This window comes from Magnolia sinica, chromosome 18 (genome assembly GCF_029962835.1).
Source record: "Magnolia sinica isolate HGM2019 chromosome 18, MsV1, whole genome shotgun sequence".
Taxonomy (NCBI): Eukaryota; Viridiplantae; Streptophyta; class Magnoliopsida; order Magnoliales; family Magnoliaceae; genus Magnolia; species Magnolia sinica.
The window spans coordinates 41390056-41407666 of record NC_080590.1 but is presented as its reverse complement, the minus strand read 5'-3'; the positions used below and the strand labels follow the sequence as shown (position 1 = coordinate 41407666).

Genomic DNA, 17611 nt, shown 5'->3' with positions numbered 1-17611 from the left:
ACAGAGAGAAGCCATGTAATCACACTCGAGACACGATACATAGGTCGTGACTGTCATTGTACAGAGTTCGTAGTTGTGATGTTGTATAGGTCGTGATTGTCATGAAATATGGATCCTAAATGTCATGGTCTATGGGTCGTGGTTGATGTGAAGCACTGATCGTATTTGTCATTTGATATGGGTTCGTGATTCTAATTTTATACGGGTTGTGGTTGTCGTGTTGCATGGAACGTGGTTGACCATTTACATGCGTAGTGGTTGTCATATTTGTAATAGATCGTGGTTATCATCCGTACCTGATCGTTGTTGACAAGCACAGCACTGAGTAAAGCATGATTGATTAACATGATAACCACGATCCATATATCACGAAAACTACGACCTATGTTATGTACACTATTCCGATCTTTGGGTTCGTGGTTCATATGCATAACGGCTCTTGATTATCATCCACATTGGGTTGTGGTTAACATGATACATGAGTCCCCACATTGTATATGGGTCATGGTTGTGAGGTTGTATAGGTCATGGTTGTCATGATACATGCACCCTGACTGGAATGATATGTGGGTTGTTGTTGTCGTGTTATATGGGTCATGGTATACGTGAATCATTGGTCGTAGTTAATATGGGTCGTGGCTGTAATATTCAATAGGTCGTGGTTGACCATTGTAATGGATCGTGGTTGTTGTCTTTGTTGATCCGTTGTTGACAACAACGACCTTATGAGAAACACAACCCATATAAAATGACAATCACGATCCATTTGTCATGACAACCACGAACCGTTATTAAGTTCACGTTTTCCTATATGGGTCGTGGTTCAAATGCACAATGGATCGTGGTTAGAATCCACATTGGATAGTGGTTAACATGCACCAAAGTTCATAAATCAATAAGTATATTTACAGTTCACATTACATTATCACAAGCAATAAAAAAAAAGTCATCATTAGCCTCGGCCTCATCCTCATCCAATAGGGACGAAAGTGTATCGATGCCGATTGTGACTTATTCGTTTGCATCTCGAGCATCTGGGTGTTGGCCTATCTTCTTGTTGAGATGTAATTCTAACCATTTTGGGTCTCCCATCAGATCTTCTAGTTTCTGGAGGCTTCATATTCTCACATAAAACCTTCACTCTGTCTGGAATGTCTTGTTGTGTCTTGTTAAGTACTGTGTAAACTGACCGCATGTACACTTCATTTCTCTTAGCTTCACTACATCGATTATTCCACGTGCAGTCACTTGGAACTCATCCGCTGAAATCATAACACATTATGTCTTTCGCACTTCCGACTTGCATCACCGTACACAACTTTAATTATCAAATCGAATTCATTTGACGCAATCTTCGTAATCTTATGGTAATGAAGCACACTGGGTCGTAATCTTATGGTAATGAAGCACACTGGATTGTGGTTGTCATAAACGTTGGGTCGTGGTAATGAAACACACTGGGTCGTAGTTGTATCCTGTATCATATTACCTGACAAGAACGACCTATAGCAGCTAATATCCACGACCCGTGTCAGCTAAGGATGACAATCCATGTAACATGACAACCACAGTCGTGACAAGTGGCAGCCACGATCCAAAGACCGTCACAAACATGATGTCATGGTTGTTTACCATCCAATAGTGGAGGTTCGATCAAGGTGTGCCCTACATTACACTCCCTTTCACGTGACAACCGGAACCCTTAGCTTCTTGACTCTGTTCTTCCTTTATCTTGACAAATACCTATAATTAAAACAAAATAAAATACTAACCTCGTAGTGGAAGAAGCTTTAAGACAAGAGAAATGACAAGGAGAAACAACGTCGCTCTTTGACTGTTGGTCCCTAGATCTTTGCTTTTCTAGGAAAACAAAAGAAGAAGAAGAAGAGGGTTTTTCAAAGGTAAATAAATGCGACATTTGTCCCTTCTGAAGCTCGTGGTGTTGGTGATTGATGCTCTGTGGGCCCGACCATGATGTATGTGCTTCTTCCATGCCGTTTATCCACTTTTAAATGTCATTTTATGGCTAGAACCGAAAAATGAGAGTGATATAAATCTCAGGTGGACCACACTGCAGGAAAATTTAATGATTGGATTTCCACCATTAAAATCCTCATAAGGCCCACTGTGATTGGATTATCACTCGTTTTTGGACTCCTACCATAAAATGATCTAGAGAAATATATGGACGGCATGGATGAAACATATATGTAGTGGTGGGGCCCACAGAGTGCCGAGCACCAGCCATTGGCCAGTGTCCCGGAGAGTAGTCAATCCGTCCATTTCTCCAAGGTTGCAACAGCTAGTGACTTCTACTTCACTTTAGGATCGTACAAGTCCTAAACCAAGGTCAAGGGCATTTTCATCCGAAACAATCTCCAAAAGCTGTTTAGGTAATTTGCCCTTCTAAGAATATATGGAGTATCGTAGCTTTCTAGATAATTTGCCCAAACTACAGGGCAAGTACGGTCAATTTCCCATTCAAAATAAAAGTGTGGTTGTAGTTGCATGTGTTTACCAGTTCAACAACTAGCCTATCAAAAAATAACAACAACGTAGAAGTCGTGCTGGAAAATCAAAAGAAGGAAAGAAAGTAGAAGAGAAAACCACAAATTTGCAAAATAAGAACAACCCCCATTGTTTTGCAAGACTAACAATTCAAAAAATTTGAGAATACAACCTACTACTCTCTTTACTTTTCATACCTGCCACATAATTTTGAAAGAACAACTCAGCGGTCACCTTTCATAGAAACTCAGGCCGGGGTCGGAGACCTAGAGATGTACAGGGTTCCAGGGCAACCAACCTGATGGATGGGTTTTATATACTCTGGCTATTCAATTTTAAAAATCATTTTGGATGACAAAACCCAAAAATAAGGTAGATTGAATGCCCAAGTGAAACATATCATAGGAAACAGTGATGATTGAATGCCTATGGTTGAAAATCTCTTAGAGCCACTGAGTTTTAGATCAAAATGATATTTATATTTTCCCTTCATTCATGTCTTTGTGGCTTAATGAATAGGTTAGATGGCCAATAAAAATTACGGTGGGCCTAATAAGGTTTCAACAGTAGATACTTCCTGTGGTATGGCCCACTCAAGCCTCTTCCGGATGTTTTCCCTACTTGACCTCGGGGCTTTTGGATTACCAATTATGATACATTTAAATGTAATTTCGTTAATGTATGTTATGTCCGCACCATTTATCAATTTTATAATATTATTTTATGGTGTGTCTCTAAAAATGAAGAAGATTTAACACTTTCATGGACTTCAAAAAGTTTTCAATGGTTGGCGTTCAATTTCCACTGTTAGTTGTGGTGTGGATCATTTTCGCATTAGATGTATCTTATTTTTTTGTCTAATTCCATAAAATGATCATGTGATATGAATGAACAGTATAAATATAACACATATACCATGATGTAGCTTACAAAACTACGCCACATCAACACACCTCCGCCCTTATTTCTCCCAGCGACTTTACTCGTGTCAACCGATCTTCGTGGTAATGGCCTAAAAGGCGGTCAATTTCTTAAAAGAAAAAAAAAAGGAAAAAAAAAAAAAAAAAACGCAGGTTTTGACGAAGACAGCTCATTCACACGTCCATTTCACTTTGCACCGGTATTCCTAACTGTTTATACCAAGATGGGCCACAACTTTGCACCTTCCTCGTGTCCGTGCCATTTTGCGGATTAGGTGAGACCCGGATCCACCCAAGTGGGTGGGACCCCTGACTGTGGGCCCCACTGCTATGTATGTGACTACATCTACGCCAACCGTCCGCATTGAAAGCTCATTTTAGGGCATTATTCAAAAAATAAGTAGTTCCAAATATCAGGATGGACCATAGTACATGAAACAGTGGTGATTGACTAGTAAAAACTTACTGTGGGCCACAACAGCTTTGGATCAAGATGATATTTGTGTGGTCTCTTCTTCCTGGTGTTTGTGTCCATATGAACAGGTTGGATGGCAAATAAACATTCCCATGGAGACCATGAAGATTTTAATGGTGGGGGTTCAATAACGACTGTTTCCTGTGGTGTGGTCCACCTAAGATTTGAGTCAGGTTCATTTTTAAGATCATGCACTAAAATGAGCTTTGAAAATGGTTGGACAGTGTGGATTTAAGGCACATACATCAAGCCCCGTTGTCAAGCGTCCCACCCACCTAAGTGGATCCCGTGTCTCACCTACTCTGCTTCCTTTACTGAGCACACACGCATACATGTATGGCCATCTAGACCATCCTGAGAGTGGGCCACTGAGGAGGGGGCACAGCACGACATCATATTGATCGAACAATCCTATCTGTCCAGTAGATGACCACTGCATCAATTTTCAGGACTCGGAAATACCATGAACCAAGTAATTTGCGCTTCAGGTTCTACCCCATCCATGATTGACCCTACAATTTTTACTGTATGGATGGGATGGGTGCAATGGATGAGGAGGTGTGCTCCAGTGGTACTGTGTAGATGTGGGCCCCATGTGTATGTATCACATCTAAAGTGCCTGTCGGATACTTGGCCTTACGACTCCCAAATTTTGAAAATCAGCTTGATTAAAAAATCTGACGGGTCACAGCACAGGTAACAAGATGGGAGGGAACTCCCACCCTTGAAACTTACTGGTCCCACCCAAGGGTCTAGATAGTCTAGATTCCATAGGAACTGACAAAATGGCGGGTCCTAATGCGAATCATGGGTGGGCATCCCCTGTAAACTTGTTCCCTTTATTTTGGCCCACCTAAGTGTACTTTGGGGCTTATTTGTAAGTTATAGGGATAATGACTCTCGCCTATTCCGCTCTACTATCCAAGGACCCGCAAACAATCAGCAATCATCCACAGGATTTCTCTCATGACCACACCGTCAAGTAGTCAGGAATGAGACAACAAGAGGAGGAAGGGATTTTTACCTTCCCCTTTTGGCTGCGTAGACATACGGTGCACCGAGAGATCACCCAACAGCCATTAATCAGATAAGAGAGTAGATGGAAAGCAGGGAGAGGAATTCATAGGAACCGACAGAAACGCGGTCCCATTTTTTGAAGCGTGGATTACAGCTGGCCTTACGCATATCCAAACGTAGTCCGGATCCTCTGTTTGCCAAAACCACGACTTCCTCGTGATTGATACACCTCAGTCATTATTCAATGTATTACCCAATCAAACAGTTCAATTAGACTGCAACAACCAAAATTTCGCTGCTTGACGGAAACAGAGGTTCCGTATTCATCCAAACAAAGTTTTTTTTTTTTTTTAAGTAACACATGCTTTTACCGTACATTACGCCAGTACTTGACCTTCCAAACATGGCGTAGCTGTCACGATGAACGATCAGGCTCTACCCCATTTATGATCGAGCCTACAATTTTTAGGGGGCATTTGTATTAGATGAGATTAGGTAGGATAGAATTGCATTTTATCCCAACATTTAGAGAGGATGGGAAAGGTTAGAATTAAGTGGGATGGAATTGCATTTGGTCCATGCAGGATTTCCGTGAATTTTGAAATTTATTACACATTCAGCCCCACATTGATACATGCATGTATCCATGCCATTCATCCAGATACACCGTTTACAAGTGATGTTCTGATTATATATGTGTACAAGTGAACAGCATCCGTTGTGAATTTGATCCATTGATTACAATTCCATGATCCACCAAACAAGATTTTGCTAAATTTAGGATATTTTTGTAGCAAAATCTTTATCCCAAACATAGCATTGGATGACTATAATACCATGATATTTTCAGACATGCAATCATTGTACAATAATGATGTTAATCCCATCTAATACAATTCAATACCATTCAATTCCATGCACCAAACACACCTGTGGATGGGATGGGTGCAATGGATGAGGTGTGGTCCAATGATACCATGTAGATGTGGGGCCTATGTGGTGTATGTATTACATCTAAACCGTCCATAAGATGTATGGTTACCCCCAAGATTTGAAAATCATTTTTATTAAAAAATCTGGTGGGCCACAGCACAGGTAACCAGGTGGGAGGGAACTCCTACCCTTGCTACTCATGGGCACCACCTAAGCTTCAGAATAGTTTGAGTTTTGTCCTGACCACCCTAAGGGTCTAGACAGTCTAGATAACATGGAAACGGATTTGCTACTCCCCAGCCACCAGCCCGATGGCTGGTGGTCGGTGCTTTGTGGGCCCACCATGATGTATGTTTTTCATCTATTCCATTCATCCATTGTTACAGATTATTTTAGGACTTGATCCTAAAAATGAGAGGGATATAAATCCACACCACAGGAAAACAATAGTGATTGAATATTCACCATTATAATCCTCTTGGGGCCCACCGTACTATTTATTTGACATCTAATCTGTTAATTAGGTCATACAGAGACAGATGAATTCAAAACTTTTATGGCCCAAATATTTTTTGATGGTTGACGTTCATTCAATACTGTTTTCTATACTGTGGTCCACTTGAGATTGGGATATACCTCATTTTTCGTCTCATAATATAAAATAAAAATAGATAGACGGAATGAAACACATACATCTAGGTGGGCCCAAAGAGCACCGGCCAGCAGCCATTGGCTGGGGGCACAAGGAGTAGCTAATCCGTTTCCAGATTATATACACAAAATGGTGGGCCAATCAAGAGTGGGCATCCTCCCTAAACTTGTGCCCTTTGTTTTGGCTTTGTGAGTTGTTGAGATAATGTGAAGTTATGCATCCGATGGACAGATTGGATTTATGAATACATTCAGTGGGCTCCACTTCTGTCTGGTATGAAAGGAGCCCATGGCATGAATGAATACATCCGTATATTCAAAAAGAAATGGGAGAAGGAAGTCAAATAATGTAATGTATTATGACCGGAGATGTTTTAGAAAAAAGGAAAAAGTGGAAAAAGACTAATAAAAAAATTTAAAATAGTTGGGTGAGTGAATATATACATGTTGAGACTCAAATATTACATATTTAACCCTTTAATATTATATTAGTTTTCATGGCATTTAATAGATAATTTGATTTAATTATATGCATTTTTGTCATATGAGGTGATTCAGAAGATTATGATAAATATGTGGTTAAAATGATGGATTTAAAGCTCAAAAGAATATAATGAAGAATTGAAAATTTGGAAGTCATTAATGAAGAATTCACATGCTAAAGATCTAAGGAAACCAAGTGAATAATGAAGAAAATCGAAGATTTGAAGTGAAGAAAAGAAATCTTGAAAATTGTCTTTAAAAAATATATTCTGAAATTCCAGGGCTAGAAAAACATAGTCTGAAAAAGTTCTACAAAAGACTTCGATGTAATTGAAGACATTTAGATATCATCAAAGGTGAAATCGAAGCTGGTTCGTTGCAATCGAGAATTTCAGGATTTTTCAAGTCAAACTCTCTGGACAGTTCTGAACAAATTTTCGATGCAATCTAAGATACTTAGATAACATCGAAGGTGCAATCGAAAACACTTCGATAACATCGAAAGAGTTACACAGAGTTTACGTGGAGTGCGTAAATTTAAGGCAGTTTACGAATTTTTTCAACTCTGTGCAAAAGTCGGAGTTCCACAACTATAAATACGAGTCCTTAGGATATTCCAAAGTATCTTCTACGGTTTGGAAAGGGAGAGAATGCCTATACAGAGCGCCGAAAATGTTCTTCTACTTCGATAATTTCTTCACTGGTTATAGTTGATCTTTTTGTTTTTCTTCTAAGATGTTAGTCTTCTTAGGTTAATCTCTTAGTTAAGGCTAATGGATGAAACCTATAGTTTATTTTGATGTTTAGTTTGCTTTGATTCAAGTATATGTTAAACTTCCATTAAGTTTTGGTTTGAATTAAGATATATTTTCAATTTTCTATAATTTATTGTTACTGAAATTACAGTAGATGTTGTGAAGGCTTTTGATATGATCTTATTGACTTTGGAATTGTGAGATGTGTAGAAGTCGTTGTTCACCATCGTCTCCTGGGCATGGTATAATAATTGAATTCCCTACCATCATTGTAATTAGATGAATATTTGGAAACTAAATTAATGGAATATTCAGATTACATTTTAACCACTCTATTATTCGATTGGATAGGATATGACTACGATTCCATTTAAGATTGTTTTATCTTTATTATTTCAAAACTTTTTTCTAAATCGCTAAATTAAAAACCCAAACAACCTAGTTAGACTTGAATTAAATCTAGACTGTGTTCCCTATTCCTTATGAATTCGACCTCGTTCTCACCGAGTTATTACTACATTACGACCCTACACTTAGGGTCGTGAACAAGTTTTTGGTGCCATTGCTGGGGAGTGGCGTTGAACACGATTAGGTTTAAGTTTTTCCTAGATTTGATTTTTATTTTAGGTTAGATTTTTTCTTGTTTTCTAAATTTTTCTAAGCTAGGGTTTTTAGGATTTTTCGATTTTTAGAATTTTGTTTTTAGGATTCACTTTATGTTTTTATTTCCTTTCTTTTTTCTTTCTTCTTCTAATATTGCTAACATAGTTGGATTGTTTTGATATTGTATGATCTTCAATTCTAATTCTTCTTCTTTGGTAAATTCTTTCCTCTACGTACTTTGCATTTTGCTATAGGAATTTTTTTTTTTAAAGGAATAAATTCAGAATTAAGGTTTCAATATGTACATGCAAGAGTGGACACGTAAGTATGCTAATATACTTCTAGAAGATGAGAGGTACCGTGATGGGCTATTAGATGATTATGTTAGGAAAAAACATGTCTCAAAAATTTTTTGAAACTATTATCGAGAATCGACCGGGATATAATGCTCAACCGATTAAGAAGTCTATATGCGATCATAATGACTTTGAAACAGTAGAAGTCTTTGTCGATGATAAATGTTATCTTCTGGTTGTCGTGCGAGTGCATAGTGATCTGGTTTTAACTTGAGTAGACATCCATGAATATGAGGAGCTTGTGCCCTACCATGCTATGAAAATCTAGTCAATTCTTGAGAGAAGAAAACTGTCTTTAGGGCACCCCTTATTCAGGTCCTTGTGGTCGACACACCCACTACTTTCTACTCGACTTCTTTACTAGTATAACGTTTTCTATCCAATTAAGATAGCAAATTTCTTCGATGAACCCTGCTTCTAGAAGTTTGCAGACCTCCTCTCCAATGATGGCAGATTGTTCTGGTTCAAATGCTTATGGCTTGTGCCTCACTGTTAAGTGGTCGGGATTGACGTTCAACTTGTCATTGATCGGCCTTTTCTGGTCCTATCTTAGCCGTGAAATTATCACCCATGCTTTAAAATAAGTTGGCAACCCGGAGGAAATAAAAGACATACATCATGCTGGAACCCATGGTCCGCTACCAGCGAGTGGATGAACACAGTTCAACATAATGCTTTTTCATTAGCATATCTATTTTTTTTACACGTGCTCCGTATGTCAGAAATGACCACTTTTCCACCACACTCATGTTTCCGTGTCAGAAATGACCACTTTTCCACCACGCACCGCATGAAAATCCAGACCGTCCAAATTGTATGCTGCAGAACTCAGGGCACATTAATTATTTAATTTCCTAGCCATTTTATTTAGGCTGTTGGATTAGGGGCCCATCCATTTGATGGCCTTCTATTAAATGGTTGGAATTGTTTTATCTACACGATAACACGCTATGCCTCGTCACCAGTGGTCCACTATTCTGGACAGCCCGGCGAGTCGATCACGGACGGATTAAAAAAAAAAAGAAAATAAAAAGATTATCCAAGCACATGTCAAATTGGGTGCGGAGAAGAACAGGAGGTTCGGCAAAGAAAATCAAACGAAGGGATTTTGTTATGCAAAGAATACCTGATTTTGCAAAAGACTGGTAATACACGAGAAGTAACGCGGCAAAATAGTGATTCCAATTCTGCAAAAATAAGCCCCGTGAATGAATATACTGTTTAGTTCATGTAAAGAACAATTTGGAATGAATATACTTTTCTAGGTTTGAGGCCCACAGAGCTTTTCCTGTATCGTTACTGGAGTGTTCACCACCGAAGCCGAGTCCTATGTACATTACTTTTAATCACAACCATTGGTACTGGCACTAACGCCACGGTAGATAAAGAGGAAGTAGAACCCAAACAAGCTACCACACCCAGCCATGGCCCACACCAAGCACTGCATCGGTGGATTCAGGAGCATTGAAACTCGGTGCCCGAACACAACGTTAACGGTTGTAGCTAGTACCCATATCGGAAGCTTCAGCCTCTCCTTGCTCGTTGAAGTCTCCGGTAATCGACTGTACAGGCGCAAACACCAGAACAGAAGCATCAGACAAACGTACACAGAGAAAACACGCTTGGAAGGCCGTTCGTGCAGTTGTGAAGGTTAGCAAGCAGAGGCTGAGTGTTGGTAGGGATGGTAACCACTCGTTCGGGTCTCGAATCATCCTGATGGGATAAGACGATTTGTAAAAGGCAGAATTGAAAAAAAAAAAAAAAAAAAGTCCACGGAAGCTTCGTAGTGGACACATGGGAAAATGATAATAAGATACAGCAGTTGTAACATTAGTTACGATACATCCATTTTTTCAGACCAACTTCTCATACATATAGTATTCTCAAACCTAAAAAACGGTGGACCAACTCACAATGATCATTTGATATGAAAATTACAAAGATATCTTCAGTTGGGCTACATCATCAAAATAAACGGACAGCCATTGTTACGAGTTAGTGTACACGTGTGGCTCATATAGTGATTGGATAAGCCTGATTTTTATTTAACAATGTAATCATGCAGCGTTCCACCTAATCCATTGATTGGATTTCTTAAACATATGACACGTTCGCATTAACACAATGGCGGTACCGTACATCTGTCTGCTGCATCCTGTCACTATCGCTTTGCGTTAGTTGTACGCAGCTGTCTTTATAAGGTCTTTATCTGAAATTGTAAACTGAGCTGCGACTACGGATCCATCCAGGTGGGTGCGACCCATCTGATTGGGTCTAATAGTGGAGTCCACCGTAGATAAGTCATCTGATTTTTGGATTGACCTTAAATTATTGTTCTTCTTATTTACGAAATTTGTACCATTGGACTTTTCTTCCCCACCATCCAATAAATGTAAAACGTTAAACTATTGAATTTAGAGTACTATTATTCTTTATTTATGATCCATCTAAACTGTTACAAAACATTTGAACAATCTGATTTGGGTTATTTGTATGCCACATGTATAATCTCTTAGTGCCTGCGTTTTAACAACCGCACGCTCAACCTATGATTGGGAGGTCTTTACCTTCGCACCACCTTGATACACGTGCTGTGTTCTGAATTAAAGCCGTCTATCCGTATTTTCCGATAATGTTCTTTTCTGATTGTTCCGTAGTGTATTCATGCCGTCTATACAATTTATTCAAAAAATAATGAATCAGATCAATCATCAGTGGACCATACAATAGGAAACCATAGTGATTAACTATTAATGAGCCACAAGAGAGTAGTTCTGGGTCAAGCTGATATTTGTTTTGACATTATCAATATATTGGATAGCAAATAAATACTACGGCTAACAAGTTTTTAATGATAGCAGGTTTTTAATGGCCACTATTTCACGTGGTATGATCTACCGATAATTTGGATCTGCTTCAGTCTTGAAATACAGCCCTGAAATGATACTGAAAAAATGGATGAACGGTCGATACAGAATAAATAAATCAAGGTGGTCCCAAGGTAAGGGTATATTTATTTAAAAAAAGTAAATATCAGCACGATCCGGAGCTTCTATAGCCTACAATAATCTTTTAATGGTCATCCACCACTGATTTCTTAGGTGTGGTCCATCTGAGATTTAGATAACTTCATTTGCTGGCGTGTGCCTAAAATGATTTGGAAAAAGGGATGAACGGTGTGGATACACAATACATAGATTAAGGTGGGCCCCAAGTCGCGCCGTACCGTGTTTCGTTACGCTTGTGCCGCACCTAATCCACTCTGTCCAAGGACGACTAGGGCAATAAAGAATGTTTCGAGGACGCCGATTGCTTGAACGTAACACTCTCAAGCAACGTGGTGTAAGGAATAAGTGGGGCTCACCCGTGATGTTCTTTTTTAATCCACACTGTCCATCCAGTTTTCCAAACGATTCACTAGCATAATCCAAAAATTTAAGCATATATAAGGCTCTATTTGACCACACCACAAGAAACAGTGGATATTGAACGTTTGCCGTTAAAAACATCTTGGAACCACAGAAGTTTTGGATCAAGATTATATCTGTATTTTCCCTTCGTCAAGGTCTTTGTAACCTTACGAACAGGTAAGATGGCATATAATATTACCGTGGGCTCCAAGAAGGTTTCAACAGTAGATGTCATTATCTTTATAGTTCTTGTAGTGGTGTGGTCTACTTTAGATTTCACTTTAATTATTTGATTATGCCTTAAACTGAAGTGTAAAAACATATGGACGGCATGGATAAAGCACATACATCAAGGTGGGCCCTGCAGAGTCCTGCAATAGTGGAGTTTGCTTGTGAAACGCTCACCCCGCGAATAACAACCAGCAATGCGTTGCCCATGCCACGACGGTTTGCCTATCAAAAACACACTTCCGTGGACCACAATGTTTCTTTTCTAATGCTATGACAACAGTCAGGGTTACCTGGGATGAGAATCTAAACTTCCGCAAGATTGGATGCTCTGATCATCTCTGCAAAACACAAACCACTCTATAAAAGAAGAAATTGGTTATAATCTTCTTCCACCGGTCTGTCGCAACTTTGCCGGCCCCCTGCATCCATTTAAGCAACTTTACCTCCGGCATACATTTCAGCCGCTCATCATGTCAAACCCCGTAAAACAGCCTCTTCCCTCACCCAAAGAACCCCCATCACCCAAATCCAATTCAGGCCCTAGAAATCGGGGGTCGTTTATATACTCGACTCCCAAGTTTTCGGGTATCACTTATAACCAATTTTTACTAATTTATGTTTAATCAGGTTTAGATGCGCAGTATGAAATATCTTGAAACATGAAGCACAATCGCAATTAGTCTACTGGATTGAAAGAGGCTAAACATATACAAGTCCAAAATAATATCAGTGGATTACACAAGGTGTTGCACAACAAAAATCACAAAAAGAATGATATGTCCAAAAAGAATAGCGTTAAGCCCACTGCTCAGTGATCCTAATCTTGCTTATCAAGCCGATGGAAAGCCGCCCATCAGCTGGAAGTAGGACAGCTCGTCTTCCTCATCAAGACTCGCACCGTCAGACTCCTTATACTCTACGTCACCTGCATCTACGGGAAAGTCTGGTTGGTGTTTTAAAACACTGTCCCAGAGTGAGAGTGAGTGATCAACTTAGTGGGTACTATTAGTCTTAAGTTACAACAGGCATCAATTGAATTATGGATTTAATGAAAGGTAATATATTCATAAGCACCTAACGAATCTTATTAATGCGTGTGCATGATGGATGATATGATGCATGCCCTCGCCACAACACTCCCTCGAATGACTCTATCTAATGATCACGTATGACCAACACTCCCTCAGAGTGACTTCGACTGCCGAGTCGCCACCCTAACTAGTGCGATGCAATGATTGTGTTAGCCGAGTTTTTAGTTAAGTCCATTCATCCAGCAGGTTGGGGATACTGGTACACCCACGTATCAATGCCCTAAACCGGTTGCAAGGCCAAGGCTCCTCAACAGGTGAGGCCGAGACCCCGCAATCCTTGATCCCGTCGAATTTTTCCCATCCCCGACTTCAAGCACATAGGGAGTGCTGAAATGTGGGATCGCTCACGGTCACTACGGGGAGGCACATCACCCCAGCGTAGGCCGACAGCTCGACACAGTGTTCCACTCCACCATGCCCGGCTCTCGAGTCAGTAAATCGATTTCAAATGGTTGGCAATGGGCTCCAATGGTTGAAGGGTGTTCCATGTTCCATACAGGTATGGGCAAACATGGTTAACAAATAAGGTTGGTTAGTAAGTAGGCTAGACCGCACGAGTTTAGGTGTACGGGACAGACGACATCGGATACGAGCGACCCATGTAACCTAACTACTGTCGCCCACACGCACCCGCCCAAATCCATGGGTTTAACCTCAGGGCAATCCTACCAACAGGACCACCTTCACTCTCCTCATATTCCTGACCAACCCAAGGATTTGATGGTAATCTATAGCATGCCAACTAACAGGGTTATCATATAGCATACAACAATATCATGTTTCATATTTTCTCAACATACAATTTAGATTTTTCTATCAAGCAAAACTACTAATATCATGAATCAAGAGTGCATGTGCTTTGTGTGGGTTAGTGAGGAAGCTAAACACTTCTTATACCTAATAGAACAAAATTACACAAGAGTTAATGGATCATACATGCTATGAGGCAACATCATATGAGAACCAAATAAGACAAGTACATACAATCATCCATTCAAACCAAATCATACGAAAGGTAACAACATTCCATAACCATTCCATGTGAATCGATATGATCAAGGGTAGAGTCTTCCCTAGGTTCGTCTAGATTCTCCAAATGCATCATCCAAGCAAGCAAAATCATTAAACTCATACTAAAATTAGTGCTAGGTCACCTATGAACAATAGTCCGCACCTATGAATCGTTGAGATTTTGGAAACGACCGAGGAGGGTGGATTTGGGGTCGATCGGTCGGAATCCCTAAAGCACACATTTGCATGTTAGAAATCTATGTCAATCCCTTCTCAACACAGGTTTTAAGAAAAAAAGGATGAAGGATCTTACCTAGATGATCGACGGAACGATTCTTGTAGTTGTGGTGTAGGGTTTTCCTTTAGAGAAGGGATAGGGAGTTGCAAGATTGAGTTCTTTTTGGCCCACCTCGATCTATTTGGTCCACCCTTGCTCTCCTTCACTCTCTCTTTCTCTCCTTACTCTCTCTCTTCTCTCTTTACTCTCTCCGTCTTTCTCTCTTTCCCCCCTTTGAAGATGGAAAATCGTATGGGAAGAGGGGTACCCCAAATGAGGCCCTTTTATAATGTTAGATTTGGTGCAAATGGCCCTAAGTGTTGGGTTTTTATTATACTAACCCTATGAATGATTTTTCTAGCCTCTACGGCCCACTATGGGGTATACAATTCGATATACACCACAGGATAGTTAGCATTAATGATGATCATAATCTATATATAGATAAGATCGGCCCGCCATTTGGATGCACCAATCGACAGATATGATTAGAAATCTGTTCAACGGTCACTGATGATCGATTGGGGCCGCGACTATACGGATATGAAAAGGAAAATATCCTTACTCCACGTGTGAAGTTTGGTCACAAACCGACGATCCGAAATCCTCAACTTTGCATAAGAGTGGACGACCCAATTCACTTAAGTTTCAACTCCTTTCTTTAGGGTATATGGACTTCTCATGCACTCGTCCTTTGGCTCAAGTTGAGCAGTTCTGGACAGTACCCAGGTCCGACTCCCGTGATAGACGTCAAGCCCAGTAAGATAAACATTACTCTATAATTTTGTAACTAGTGGCCCACCAACAAGCAGTATAGAGCTTGTTCGAAAAATCGGGGCATTTCTAGAATGAATTAGGTATTGAGATTTGTCGTGGGCGATGATAAAGGTTTGGATTAACTATGTTCATAGTGTGACCTATTTATAACTAGTGAAAGTGGAGATTTAGTCATGATTACTCTAAACTGTCAGTTTTAGGCTAAAAGAGAGACGACGTTGATTTGGTCTATTAGTTAAGATCCGGGCCTTATCTAACTCGGCTTCGGTTAGATATTTAATTTGGTTATTCTTGTCTTGATTAGTTAGCGATGGGTCGATTAGATTTGGACCCTATGTGAATAAATCATGGGGCTACACCCGATGTTTAAGTGATCGGGCGGATTCGTTGGCTTCCTACGACTGATTAATTGAACTTGTGCAGTTCTTTACTAGTACCACCCCTGTATAAACTAACATTGAGTGCTAATGGTCATTGAAATGATATTATAAGTTAATTAATGAAAAAAATTTCAACGATTTTTTTGAAAATCCAAAACAGTGAAAATCCAGGATGTTACAATAAGGCAAATCCAAAGCTCAAGTGGGCCACACCACTGGCAGCAGCTGTGCTAAGATGCCCACCATTGAAACCTTCTTAGGGTCACCTTGTTTTTTTTATTTACCATCCAACCAATTGATACGGTCACATACACCTAGGTGACTTGAAAATTACAAATATCTTGATCCAAAACTTCCGTGATCCCCAATAAAATTTCAACGATATCAATTTAATCCCCACCATGTGGTCTATGTGAGCCTTGGATCTATTCTATTTTTAAGGTCATAATTTAAAATGATACGGAGAAATGGATGAACAGTGTTATAAAATTCAAACATCACGGTGGCCAAACAGGCGTTATATACTTGGCGTATCTACGCCGTCCATCCATTCTTCGGGATCATTTTAGTGGTAGAGCCCAAATTTGCAGCATATCCAAACCTTAAGTTAACCATACCACAAGAAACAGTGGTAATAATGGTTTCCATAGTTGAAGGCTTCTTACATATTAATCCATGCATGAAGAGAAAACACAAAGACACGTTGAAGAGAAAACACAAATATTAGCTTGAACCAGGACTTCTGTGGCCTATAACTAAGAATTTTGCAGGATTGGCCCACGTGATCTTTTTTTATGCTTTATTTTTTGTTCTCATGCAATAAAATTATTTATTAAAACGAATGGACGGAGCATATATAATTACATAAATATGGAAACGGATTATGTGAAACGCTCAACCTGTGACTGGGAGGTCCTTACCTTCGCGCCATCTTGATATATGAATTGTGTTCTGTTCTGTGTTCATGATGTCTATCCGTTTTTTCTGATAATGTTGTGTATTCATGCTGTTTATAGGTTTTATTCAAAAAAATAATGAATCAGATCAATCATCAGTGGACCACACCATAGGAAACCATGGTGATTAACCATTAATGAGCCACAAGAGTAGTTCCGGGTCAAGCTGATATTTATTTTTTGTCATCATCTATGATTATAGAACATTATCAACAGATTGGATAGTATATTAATACTACCGAACTACCTAACAAGTTTTTAATGATAGCGGGTTTTTAATGGCTACTATTTCACGTGGTATGATCTACCAGATAATTTGGATCTGCTTCAGTTTTGGAATACTGCCCTGAAATGATTAGAAAAAACGGATGAACGGTGCGGATATAGAATAAATAAATCAAGGTAATCCCAAGGTAAGGGTGTCCACAGCTTCTATAGCTTACAATAATCTTTTAATGGTCATCCACCGCTGATTTCATAGGTGTGGTCCATGAGATTTGGATCAACTTCATTTGAGGGCGCGTGCCTAAAATGATTTGGAAAAAAGAATGAACGGTGTGAATACACAATACATGGACGCGGATTTCCTGCGAAAGCCTTTCGCAGGAAGTTCCTGCGCAAGAATGCTGTGTGGGGCCCACCATCATGTTTTTGGGAAATGTACTCCGTTCATCCGTTTGGTAAGCTCATTTTAGGAAAATTAACCAAAAACCAAGTGGATCCAAAACTAAAGTGGGCCACACGAGAGGAAACAGTAGGGATTCAGTTAGAACCGTT

The 17611-nt window shown here is 39.6% G+C and overlaps 1 long non-coding RNA gene across 2 annotated transcripts in view; it reads right to left on the bottom strand.

Moving 5' to 3' along the window:
- Positions 1 to 17611, bottom strand: part of LOC131232449 (uncharacterized) — a 91626-nt gene that overhangs the window by 14909 nt on the left and 59106 nt on the right. Inside the window, exon 3 of one of the 2 annotated variants that reach the window (XR_009164840.1) lies at positions 12785 to 12806. The exons of the other annotated variant lie outside the window; for it this stretch is intronic. This is a non-coding gene — a long non-coding RNA (uncharacterized LOC131232449). Of the gene's footprint in view, positions 1 to 12784; positions 12807 to 17611 lie in introns of those variants that run through there. 2 annotated transcript variants of the gene reach the window in all.